We start from the raw sequence: 13,126 nt of genomic DNA, 5'->3' as shown, positions 1-13,126 counted from the left end.
GCAGAATCCACATGAATTTATGAGAATAATAGCTCAAAGCTCTCCTAAATACAGAAGTCACTGGAGGAAATCAAAATCCATCAAGGGATTTCCAACACGTGTTGCAAGTATTACTGCTAACAGACATACCTCAGCACTGGATATGCAAATACTACTGATGCTGTTGAATGCTTTCTCCTCTACATACACATGGTCAGAAATTGCTTCTGAAGACTAAGCCAGAATAAACCCAACAACTTGTCCTGCACAGGTAAATGTTGGTAGCAGCATGCAGTACCAGCATTTGACTTCTGAAGGAACTGGGAACATGCCCTGGACTGTGCATCCATTACTTGTACTAGATAACTGGCTTAGCTGGTGATACAATTTAAAACCCTTTGCTGGAATACACACACATTCAGAATCTCTTTTGACTTTGCCCAGTGTTTTCTAATATAAACTACTCTTAAGAAACTAAGAAGGGAGTTCAGTATTAGCATCATTTTTGCACTGCAAAATTTTATAATTGGGCATTAAACCAGGCAAAGAAGTCAGAAGTCTCAAAAGTTTAGGTTCCCACAGCAACAGTAATTCAGCCACATTTAAAATATATAGCAGAGCATAAATTAACAGTTATTGAAAATGCTGCATATGTGCAACGTGGTCATGTTAACATTGCTATGGGAACCTTAACTTTTGAATAGATAACTATTCTACCAAAATAAAAACCATACAAGAGAAATAATCATTACAGATTTTGCTGGAAAAGACTACAGCCAATTCCTCATCTGCAATCTGTTGATGTAGAGCATAAGGACTCTAGAGCCTCAGAAATCTAAGCAGGTGAAAAAATAATCACGAATAGCATTGAGTGCCAAGGTCATAACCACGGCTGACACTTAACTGTAGCTTCACTTTCAATTTGTGAATATGATCAAACAGTATGCAAAATTATTCCAGAAATCTCAACTGAGAAAAGAAGAAGCCCATGTACAACTACCACCTTCTCCTCTTTTCCTCTCATATTTTTGACACACTAAATATTTTGGAAGAACAGATTGTAAATTTGCTACTGACTTTAGTCTTTTTCCAGCATGTTCAATTAAAAAAATAATTTAAAAAAGAAATCAAGCTGTGCTCTAGTATATATTAATGTAGTAGCAGCAAGCCCCGACTGTCTTTCTCATACTGTTCTAACTAATCTCAAAGTTTTTGTTTTAAGAAAGTCTGAATTGAGCAGATCTTTGGGGTTGGAATTTTTCATATTTTTATATGAACCCAATGACAGCAGGTCTGCTAAGAGGCTTACTTTTCAGTGGGCTGGATGTTGCCTGGGAGTAAAACATCAGCATTCTGCTCCTGGTTCTACCATTCCCTCCAAAACTCTATGTTGCATGACCTTGGGCAAGCCAAGCTCTCTTCCCTGCAGTTCCTTGATCTGTAAAAAAGGAATAATTACACCCATCTTCTTTTTTATCCAAAGGTCCAATGCTTTAAGTAGGTGCATTTTCTCCCTTGTTTAAAATGAAATCTTCAAAGTGTCCTTTCAAAACATTTGAAGAAAATTCCAGCAGCATCTATAATAATAGCTCTGTAAAGAATTCTGCCAGTTTGTCACCTCTGGAAAGAAAAACGAAATAAAAGCTCCTTTCTTCCAACCCATCCTTTTGTAGCTGCATGGCATATATGGTTAGTCCCACCCCAAATCCTGTTGAACAAGTTTCTTCCCCACAGAGACCACAGATCACCAAATACTGTTAACCAGCAAACAGAGCAAGTTCCAAAGTCCTGGATTGGCTAATGCAAGATAAACAGTGTTCTCCAAATTGAGTCAAAGTGACAAGTCTTCCCTCTGATATCCTGGCACGCATGCTTGGAATTGTACTGACATCAGAAGGATTTCCCCACTCAGAGGAAAAGCAGGATACTGGCTCTGGAACAAGCCATACAGTTCAAAGAGACTCTAATCTCAATTATTTGAAATAACTGTTTTTTTTTTTTATATTTATAGCATAGACTTTATGAAGATTGTATGGGTATATCACTTGAGGATATTTTCTGTGCATCATTAAGATTTTACTCAGGCCATAAACTTGCTTTTTCCTGGAGTGATTCAGGAGAGAAAAAAAAAAAAAATAAAAGCTAACATGATAGTGCTGCCTTTCACAAAGACAGAGATAAACACGGAAAACAGGTAGTGATATCCCACACCACTACTCGGGAGACAGACAAACAGAAAAATTTGCCCACCACATGCACAAATTTGTTTCTCACAGTGAACAATCACTATACTATCTTGCCAAAATTGAGAGTTTATGTTCCTTTCTACCAAAAAGAACTGACGTTATATGTTCTTCCCCTAAGCCCTCACAGGTAGAGTACTGAAAGAAATGAGCCTGTTATGAATGGAGCCTGTGAAACAATAAGTTTAGGTGGTAGAATTTATTTTCAAACCCTACTTACAAGTTTGGCTGAGAAAGAAAGCAAGCATGGGTCTTATTTGAAACTCTTGCCATTTCAAGATTTTTGCAAATACCTTTCAATGAAATAAAGTATCCTGATAACCATCTGCTTTCTGCATTGTCATCTCTTATAAACGGTAACCTTACCCATATTTCAGCCAATATATCTATGACCTAAAGCACTAACACCACTCTTTCACTACAGCCAGAACCTTCACTGTCCCTACTGGCCTTGACCCCAGCCCAGTGTCACAGTGTGAGGGACATTACTACTTGGACAGTCCCTAGTACTGACCAATTCTCTTAACTGCTTCTCCTGCATGGGTGATCTGTACATCCTGTAGGGATGCAACTGTGTTGTCGCATCTCTATTCTTTTCCTTCAGAGTTTATACCTGTTGTGGTTAAGTCCAGTGCTAGTTCACACAGTCCATGCACTGAGAAAAAAAGACATCACATTTGCTAGTGACGCTGATAACTTCAGTTACCCATAAGTTACTTAAACAACCCTGAAGTTACTCTTATTTCATCAACAGGTATTAAGTGAACTCTTTCAGGCATGCAAGTAATAAATTTTTGAACAAACACTTCCCATCTTGTACTTAACCCCATTAATTTGGTGACATTCCTAGACTGAAAGTCCCACATTTAAGACAGACAAGAATGATTTAGATTGGTTTTCTGGGACAGCAGTGGGAGTCACTGATGAAGATGCTTCCATCCACTTTGTGTTTGCATTAAATATACCCATCAGCTTGTCACATTTTTTAACAGTGCCTACTGATACCACTTCCACTGATTCAGTGTGTTTTCAGCAACTACCTGCTCTCCTTTTCTCCACTATCACTTCATTCTCAGAGGCACATTCCAATACCAGCACATACAAAGCACTTTTCTCTCCCATCAGACATACTCCGGGAAAAGTAGATAAACAACACTCCCTTACTAGTATATAGGTTCCCCACTCATTTCAGCATCCAACGCTGGTATAACTTACATGTGGTTTTAAAAAAAAATGAAGATGGCTTACTGCTGAAATCTGGAACAGATTTCCTAATCCAGCACCAAGCTCATACAACACTGACTTTTGGTAAAAATGACTTCCTATTAGATCTTGCTACCTCAAATAATCACCTTATACCATTCAAATATTTAAAATAGAGAGATAACCTCTTTTTTTCTTGCACTTAATTTTCTTTATTTCTTTTCAACCTATTCCTTGCTAAATGCAAGTTAAAAATAGTTTATGACTGTTTCAAGCTATTCTCCCATTCAATGGCATAACATAGTAAGGGCTAGGCACTGTTAGTGAGTCAGATTATATGCGCAAACGTAGTGCTCTGTTGACTAGATGCAGATGAGCTTGATTTTTAACTTGATGCCCTTAAAAGTTTAAAAGTTACATATTTTGCATGCAAACCCTTTTGTTCATGTTTTATTGAATATCCAAATTCAAAATGTCAGTAAAAAAAGTTGTTTCTGAAATGTCAATAATGTCAAGCTCTGCCTAGATGTTTTTGTTTATACAGTATTAAATGTACAATGATACACAGGTTCCAATGAACACTGGAAACCTGGAAAAATCATCATGTCATCTTATGATAAGTCACAGCACGTTTGTCTCCCTTCAGCTTTTATTTCATATTGCTTCATAGAGTTCTTGTTATAACAGCACAGTATTGTTTTACAACACTCCAGGAAAATAGAAAGGATTGCCTAAAGTTCCAGTAAAGTCTCCATTCTGCACATCAATTAACTGTATGTATCTTCTGTTAACGGAGGTATCTAGCCTACTTTTTATTTTGCTGTCATTACCAAAGATGGCAAACATGGAAGTCATGGTTTGTTTGTTTTTTCCTTCTGGTCTAATTTTGTATCAGTCAACAATAAATTCCAAAATGCAGTGTACAACTGGAAACAATCCCAGAAGTCTCTTATATCACTCAGAATTCTGGACATCAGAGAGAATCTTTGAGACATACAGGATAACTTTGTTAACATCTGGTAACCAAGTCTCTTTCTTCTCAAGCTCCAAAGAGATGAAGGAAACAGAACACTGGAAATTCTCTGAAGACCCAAACGGTTAGCCACAATCTGGCTGTTACGTGATCTAAGTCTCAAAAAAAGTTTACAAGCTGTACAGAACAATCTAATGAAAATTCTTCCTTGAATAATTAAATTATTTTTACGTAACTCAAGATGTTCTCTTGAGTCTAAAAGTAATGCCACGTTTATTGCACATACTGTCTCAAGAACAAAACTTATCTTCCCATCTTCTCTTACTATTGTGGTTGGTGTTTATAACTGTGAATGAGTAATTAAGTCAACATGAATAAATACACCAAATTCAAAAAATGATGTACCATCACTGACCAGTCAGTCCTAAAATCTGCTACAAACCACATCATGGCAGTAGCATTTATTAAAATCTGTTTTTGTTTTAAAATGAACCACACTTCAAACAGCTAGGCCTGCAGACTTGAATCTGTTACACATCCACTTGACAAGAAAGAAATTTTAAATATGACCTTGCTCTCTGTATTATTAAATTTTATCCCTTTTTGACTCTTAGAGAAGCCCTCAAGATAGTTCACTTTTTCCTTGTGAGATAGCCTAACTGCCCTCTGTATTTACAGCACTTCTCTACTTTGTGCTGTCATCCAATTTCATCATTACTGTCAGTTTTTTTTCAGTATCAAAAATTACACATAGGATGCCAAAGACAAATCCTCAAGGAATTTTGCTACTAGATCCCCAGTAAGGATTGGTTCTTCCTTCTCCATCACTGCTGCCCTCACAACTTTATAGAGCCTGGAAGTCCAATAGTATCCTGGGTTGCATCACAAGAGAGGTGGCCAGCAGGGAGAGGGAGGTGACTGTCCACCTCTACTCCGCTCTTGTGAGCCCCCACCTGGAGTATTGTGTCCAGGCCTGGGGCCTCCAGTACAGGGGGGATGTGGAGCTGTTGAAGGGTGTCCAGAGGAGGCCACAAAAATGATCAGAGGGCTGCAGCACCTCTCCTATGAAGAAGACAGGCTGAGGGAGCTGGGCTTGTTCATCCTAGAGAAGAGAAGGCTCTGGAGAGACCACATTGGGGCCTTCCATTACTTGAAGGGAGCTTATAAACAGGAGAGAGACTGACTTTTTAAACAGTCTGATAATGATAGGACAAGAGGGAATGGTTTTAAACTAAAATGGGAGATTTAGGTTAGGTATTAATAGGAAACGCTTTACTGAGAGGGTGGTGAGGCACTGGAACAGGTTGCCCAGAGAAACTGTTGATTCCCTGTTTCTGGATGCATTCAAAGCTGGGCTGGATGGGGCCCTGGGCAGCCTGATCTGGTGGGTGGCAGCCCTGTCCACAGAAGGAGATTGTAACTAGGTGATCTTTAAGATCTCTTCCAACCTAAGACATTCTCTGATTTTTATGCATCATGTTATACCTATTTCCTCTAGCTAACAGCAAGTTCTCTATGTGTACTATACTAAAACTTCTACTTTACTGCCTTTGGAGACAGCAGCAATGTTTTCCTCTTCCTTCAGTATGTCTACATATCCAGATAGCCATAGACCAATAGATCAATAGACTGAGAAAGTGGTTCCCCTGTAGTGGCCAAGGGCTCATGGGTAGGACCAGGATCCTGTGTAAATATCCCCTCAGATGAGATCGCAGGTCACTCTCCACAGCCACAGAAGGTGACTGCTGTGAACTGGGTGGGCAGATGGGGAGGAATGTCACCAAGGACAGCACCGAGCAAAACTCCACTCACTAGTAACAGCCACCACCTTCCTTCTTCTCTCATCAAACCAATCTTCCTCTCCTGTGGGGAAACTCACCACAAATCACAGCAGCCCTCAATGCATGATTATTTCCTTCCTCCTCGCTGAAAAAGAAAAAACAAAACAAAACAAAACAAAACTAACCATAGCCTAAATCTGCAAAGCAGCAGCAATTCAAGTCTTGTCCCTGAGACAGCATCAGCTCCAGGGAAGGTTTAGTTAATAAACACCATAAAGCCAGGCACTAGTAAACCAAAAACCAAGTAACCAACAAGCAGGCAATCCTGCCCGAGCTGTCAGGAAACAGGGGACTGCTTTCAGCCCTTGTGGGCACCAGGCAGGATCAAGACCCCAGTCTGCAACATGAAAACAGTGAGGCAGTTGTTTTTCATTTTTTACCCATTCTAATCCGCTTTATGGAAAACATTTTAAGGATTAGAATAGATGACATTGACCTAGCCATGAACTACAACAAGAGTAGATTACTCACTACAGTTATATTTTCACTGCCAATGTCATTTTCAGAATCCTTTTATTTTATGAAATGTTTGGGAGTATTTAACAAGCCAAAAAAGAATTTTCCACATCCATCCCATAGAAATGACTGCTTATAATAAAGATAAGCAGTCCTACCTTGCATAACTTTCCAGAAAATAAACGTCTCAAAATATCAGTTTTTAAAACGTTGCTGTTACAAAGTAAAAACAAAACTATTGGCCAAACACAGAGAACACAAAGACAGACCTACCCACCTTACAAAGATCTTTCCATATGTTTGTTTAATACTTGGAGTGTGGAGGCATTCCCCGCATGATTACGCTGAAGTAACAGTCACGGACTCCACAAGCAAGCAGGCAGCATCGCCAAAAAGTTATTCTGAATACGCCCAGTAGAGGGCAATGACATACACGCATAGAGAAGAGTTGAATTTGAAATGCGTGTTTGTAAGAACAAAACCAAGTAAAATAAAGTAAAAAAAAAAAAATACTTTATGACTGTAATTAAACTTTTAATTTTTTTCATCTAAAATACTTATCTTCATGGATATATAGAGATCCCTGTTCCCAACTTTAATTAATACCTCAAAGGATTTCAAAATTCAAAATCATGTATTAAAAATCTTTTTCAAAAACGTCAGAAACTGACCACTACGTATATAGCAATAGAATGTACTTTTATTTTACATTTGACTGCAGGATGAATGCCAGAAGTGTTTTTGTCCCTCAGACAATGCATAACTTAGTTGCTAAAAAGCCTTGGCTTTCTGTTTAAAATTGGTCCAGAAGGACACTGTTAAAGCACTTTCTTCCTGCAGCACACCCATCTACTGCAAAGAACGCTCACAGCCATTAAATAAGATATCATGTTTGCATGGAAAGCTGTTGCTGCAATACAACTGATTCTTTTACAGTTCTCTTCATGCTTATTTTCCCAGTGACGCTTAGAAAGAATGCAAAGCATCTTCAGGGTTCTGCAGCACACCCTTCTGACCTGTAGGTACAAGGTGAGGTGGCCAGGGGTGTCACTCTGGCTGAAGGCCTGAGCCAGCCCTGCCAGTACTTTACTAAGCCCTAACAGTGAGGCAGGGCTGCAAGCAGTGCCCCATGCCCCTGCTTCTTCCAGGATAGGAAGAGCCAAGTTGGAGAAAGCAGACACAGCAGAAAATGTGATGGACACAATATAAGCACTCCACACAAACTCTCACAAGAGACTGTTCACAGCCAGTTGTGACTTGTTTCAAATGCTGTTGCTTCTGGTTATCTGGGCTCCACTGCAGAGCTTGGCATGACCTCAAGACAGGTTCTTAGGCCTTCCACCTCCCAGCTGCATAAATGGGGGAAAAAGACATTGTGAAACATAGCCCACCAGCAGGCTTGAAATTGAGAAGCTGCTTAAAAGTATTGGCATGGTTTCTGATCTTCTTCTTCTTCTTTTTTTTTCTAATTTAAATCTGGGCAATGAATAGTTGATGTCAACACGCGTCAACAGCTTAACAGTTTTGTCCAGGGTATCCAACTCACTTGGTGGAACATAGTAGTCACTAGGACAAATGGGTAGGACTCTGAATTTGCTTCAGAGAAACCCTACAGTACACTCTCTCCTTGAAGGGAAGAACAAGCTGCCTGATGCCTGAATGCACCAGCCTCCACCAGAGTTCCTGTCTGTTCCAGCTGGCAAGAGGCCTCAGACTCCTGATATCAAGATCTTGATCTCATGGCCTACCAGCTTCAGAGCAGCTGCCTCAGTTGGAAGTGCAAGGGAGTCCCCCAGTCTGGAGAAGCAGCCTCGGGACAGCTGCCCAGCCTGCAGAGCATGCAGGCCCCAGAGTCTGCAGTGCAGACAGCAAGCCAGCAAGAAACATGGGTTTCAAGGAATGCACAACAAAACTGAAGAACTTCTGAGACAGTCTTATGTTTTATATGATTTGTATTTTCCTGTGTAAAAGAGGCATTTTAGAAGATCCACAACTTGCTTTAATTCGCACCTCACAGAGTTACTGCTGCAGCTTATATGTTGACCCCTCGCTCCTCTGATTACATGCAACTCACTTCTTTTTTTCAATGTTTTCTTCACCAAAAAGACACCTCAAGTGTGCTTTGGTTTTAACCAAAACAGATGCTCGAAGTACTTGAATATAGTTTTGGAAAAACACAGAGATGGCCATCTACATGCATCAACTGGTTTAAATTATTGGGTATAGTCTATGTATGAAGAACCAGTAAAATTATTTAGACAGTATTACAGAAGAATTACTTTACTGTTAAAAAATAATTTGATTTTAAAAAAAAAAAGGAAACTACTATACATAGAATATTACTCTTGAATAAATTCAAACTCATTGAAAGATTTCCATTATATATTTTCAAAAAAAAAAAAACAAACAAAAAAACCCAAAAAGACCACATATCAATAGCATTTTTCATGCATTAGAAGTTGACTGAATCAATCTATTTTGAGAGAAAAATAATTGGGTTGTTTTATGTTGACTGCTTTTTTTTTTTTTTTTTTTTTTTTTTAAAGAATAGGAAGTATTAAAATCTTTACACGATACAGATCTTAACCTGATTTTGCTACCAGAATTGTAGTTAAATATAATCAAAAGCTTACTTCCTGAAGGAAGGAAACACTCAATTTTTATGGAACAATGCAACTTTCCCTATTGTACAAAGGTTTACATAATCAAGAAAGCAAAGAAACTAGATATATCTGGAAAGGATATTTCTAAAAACAGCAGGTGGTCATCATCCAATTTCAATCAATTCATATCTGTCAACATACAGAGGGTTTCCATATGCTTGGACTTCTGGAAGCTCAGCTCAAGGAAATCCCTTCAAATTATGCAAAACAAGCACTTCAACAATTTTCACCTCTACTGCAAAAGCACCTGTGCCTCTCACTCATGGGTTTGAATGTCTATTTGTGAGATACTATGCAAACATTAAACAACAGGTGAAGGTCCTACCTCAGTGGACTATTAAGACAGAAAAAAACAGCAAACTAAGTCTGTCCTCCATGATACATGGGACCCCTGTCAAATGGCACCAAATAGCATGAGGTGCAACAGCTAGGCTGAGTGTATCAGATGTGGAATTAAGGTACAGTTTGCCGTGAATGAATCAACGTGCAGAAACTGTGTAGGAGGAATTTCAAAACGTATAGTTTAGCCATACAACATGGCACTGGACAAAGCTTAAAGACATTTAAAGGGCAGGTGTCTGAGTAGGACACCTCTGTGTAGGAGTCTGCAGCCGACACACTGTACCACACAAGGGGTTCTGTATCAGGTATGCTGAGTCACAGGACAGGTAATTCCAATACTTATACTCAATAGAGGTGAAAAAGTCAAAGCCAACATCTTGGAATGCTATTTCATGTTATGTTTCTGAATGGAAAATTTTGAATATGGAAAAAATCATTCTGATATATTGCCAAAAGTGAGGATTCCCCATGTGATATCATACACTATCCTTGGGTTCAGCAAGAATTATTTTTCCCCACTCAGTACCCTAGCAAACCATCTGCTCTTCAAACAAAGGTATTTCTGCTATAATTAACATATTTTAGAATAAATTTCACATATATTTTATTGAAGACATTTATTTTCCAAATGGGTAGCAAAGTACTAACATATTGCTCTCATAAAGTTAACTTCAGCTAAATCCCATCTAAAGACCTTGGAGCCAAGTATGCAGCCTGGCTGAGGCCTGATCCCTACCTTAAAGTGAGATCTGGGCATATTCCACCCCATCACCACCACCACCTTGGTTTCCCTAGGAAATAATAAAGGAATGTACTACTAGCACAAGCAGTCTTTACACTTGCTAGCAGGTTGGCAGGTATACAGGTACAGCTTTGCAGAACGGGGACTTTCAGCCAGCTTGCCTACAGCCTCAGGAAGCTCAGTCAGGTAGTATCAACCACACAGCTTTCGTGAAGGTGACAAATCCTCTGACTTCAAGGCAGCTTGAAAGGAGCCAAACAAATGCTGCACTAATCAGCTAAGACTGGTGATAACCTAACTAAAGATATTCTCTCTCCCTTCTGAAATGTCCTGCTTGGGTGACGAGCATCCTTTTAGTATTATCATAGCCTACCAAGGTCTACCAACACCCCCTCCCTCCCCCCCGCCCCCCCCAGGCATTGGCTAGTGCAAAACAATCTTTCTGGGGCTGATTTTAGCACTTTAAGACAATTTCACCGTCCACTGAGCAAGCTGAAAGACTGAGGTTGCTTATAAGAGCAGAAACAACTGCTTTACTTGCCTCCAACACTCATTCTATCCCACTCTTGCTAGACAACTTTTAGTATGAGATGCTGGATTGTATTGCAAAGAAAATTCATAGACAGCAAAGGCCCCTCTTTGAAACAAGACTAACATGGAATTATCTTCATCTGGACTTTCATTTTAGAGCATGATACTTGTCTAATTTGACACTCAAGTATTTAATGCTTACTTCTGGAAATAGCCTGCTAGCTTTAGCCATTAATGTCTAAATTATCTATTCAACTGCTTCTCTTTTTATATCCCACTAAAGCTGAATCAACAAGATTGCAGAGAGATGTCTCAGATCAGAGTAACTGCAGAGCTGAATTTAGCCAATGGTATTTTTATGTTAAGGAAAAGCACAGAACGGAGAAATACTGTATTCATAAGTCTTTTGGACTATGTGAAGGACAAACTCATTAGGCTGAAAAACAGTATTTCTATCTATATCTAGTAAATGTATGGATAGCACCTCAATCAATTCATCTGAAGGTCCCTTTGATAATATTGTTTTCTAAAGAGACCTTTTAGAGGCCATACTGTTATACAGAAAAAGGAACAGAGAAATTGAAATATATTACATCACACTTAGATGCCATATTTTTGCCAGTTGACAAAATTCACTTCTTGCACAGTATTTTAAACAAGAAAACACAATCCCTGCACCTACCTCTTTTCCTCAAAGGGAGCAAATGGGGCTGCACTGAAAGTAATGACTCCTGTTTTATTGTGTTGGCCAAAACATCAGAAGTTAGCGCAGTGAGATGGTGTGGTGTTACAACAGCAGCAACAGGAACGTAACACAAGCCACATTCTGGATGGCCATGTAGATTTTTACAAGCACAGCATAAAGGCTCTTGTTCATGGCTGGTGAAAATGCATAGCTAATGGTGTGTTGACTATGTTGAAAAACAGTGTTTTTTGTGGTTGAGAATTTGCTCTATCGAATAGTGTTATTGTGCTGTTTGTATGTGTTGTAGTTTCCAAGGAAATAACGAGGAGGCACTATTTCCCGAATTTAACTAGCTAAATGTGAGTCATAGAGAAGGTGGCACCAGAGTCTTCTCAAAGGTGAACAGCAAAAGGGCAAGAGACAAGGACAAGGTCATACGTTGTGTTGTTGGAAGTTCTGATCAGGCAAAGGAAAAAAATAATAAAAGTGAGAGTGATTCAGCACTGAAAATGTGCCCAGAAAGGCTGTGATCTCTCCATCATTGGAATTTTCAAAACTCAATCACATAGGCACTGATCAATCTGATCCAACTTGGAAATGAGACCAGCTCTGAGCCAAGGCTTGAACTAGTGACGAGCAGAGGGCCCTGCTAGCCTAAATTTTCTATAAGTCTATGAGAAAGGCCCCTTCACTGGATGATTCATCTTGTCTTAAAATAGTTCTCTAAAATAGATTAGATGAATCACCATCTGGTGGTGCCTGTGTTTCACTGAATCTCACTGAATATATTCTCCACTGAATACAAAGGCAACCCAAGCTGACCAGCTACGATTACATGCCTTAAAGTGATATGTCTGTAAATTGTAAGAGATAAGACTCATCATTAGTGACCTGTGCCCTAAAAAGATAAAATTCTTACCTTGTTTAAATTTTACCTTCTTAGGGTGGGAACTGCTTTCTTAATAGTCAGCTTCTTAATTTTGGGAGAAAGTGGATGAGACTCTCACGTAACACCTAAAAATTAAAAGTGAGAACAACAGAATTTGACCTACACACTTAAATGTTTTGTTGCAGTAACGGCACTTTCCTTCATAATGCAATGACAACAGTCTTGTGATCAGGTATACAGATTATTATGTGTAGTAGCTTTGCCTTTAAAGATAGCTGACTACTTAGAAGCTGATCACACAATTATCTTTAGCATGAGGATATTTCTAGTTTGACAGCTTTATATATTAAGGCCATAGCGGAAAAAAGAGAAATGAGTTTAATGTTTAGATCATCTAAAAAAAAACATTTTTCTTATTCTATGGACTGTAAATGATTTAATAACTTTGGTGCTATTTAAAATTCTCTTTGAAAAAAAAAACAGATTTGACATGAACTTATAGAAGCACAGTTTAAGTTGATTATCTTCTTTTTGTCCTTAGAAACAGTCTTTAGCTAGAACACATTTCTCTCCTCCTTC

At 38.9% G+C, this 13,126-nt stretch overlaps 1 protein-coding gene across 10 annotated transcripts in view; it reads right to left on the bottom strand.

Annotated features, from left to right (window-relative positions):
• The window catches only part of PDE10A (phosphodiesterase 10A), a 361,041-nt gene that overhangs the window by 320,907 nt on the left and 27,008 nt on the right, over positions 1 to 13,126 (bottom strand). For 3 of the 10 annotated variants that reach the window (XM_021391098.1, XM_021391096.1, XM_021391095.1), the window contains exon 2: positions 12,578 to 12,672. The exons of 5 other annotated variants lie outside the window; for them this stretch is intronic. The gene's annotated coding sequence lies outside the window, so the exon portion shown is untranslated. Of the gene's footprint in view, positions 1 to 1,288; positions 1,418 to 12,577; positions 12,673 to 13,126 lie in introns of all 10 variants that reach the window. 2 more of the 10 variants (XM_021391100.1, XM_021391102.1) reach the window with 2 other exon arrangements.

The sequence above is a fragment of the Numida meleagris genome, chromosome 3, assembly GCF_002078875.1.
Source record: "Numida meleagris isolate 19003 breed g44 Domestic line chromosome 3, NumMel1.0, whole genome shotgun sequence".
Classification (NCBI taxonomy): domain Eukaryota; kingdom Metazoa; phylum Chordata; class Aves; order Galliformes; family Numididae; genus Numida; species Numida meleagris.
The sequence above is the reverse complement of the archived record's forward strand: the minus strand, read 5'-3'. Positions and strand labels throughout refer to the sequence as shown.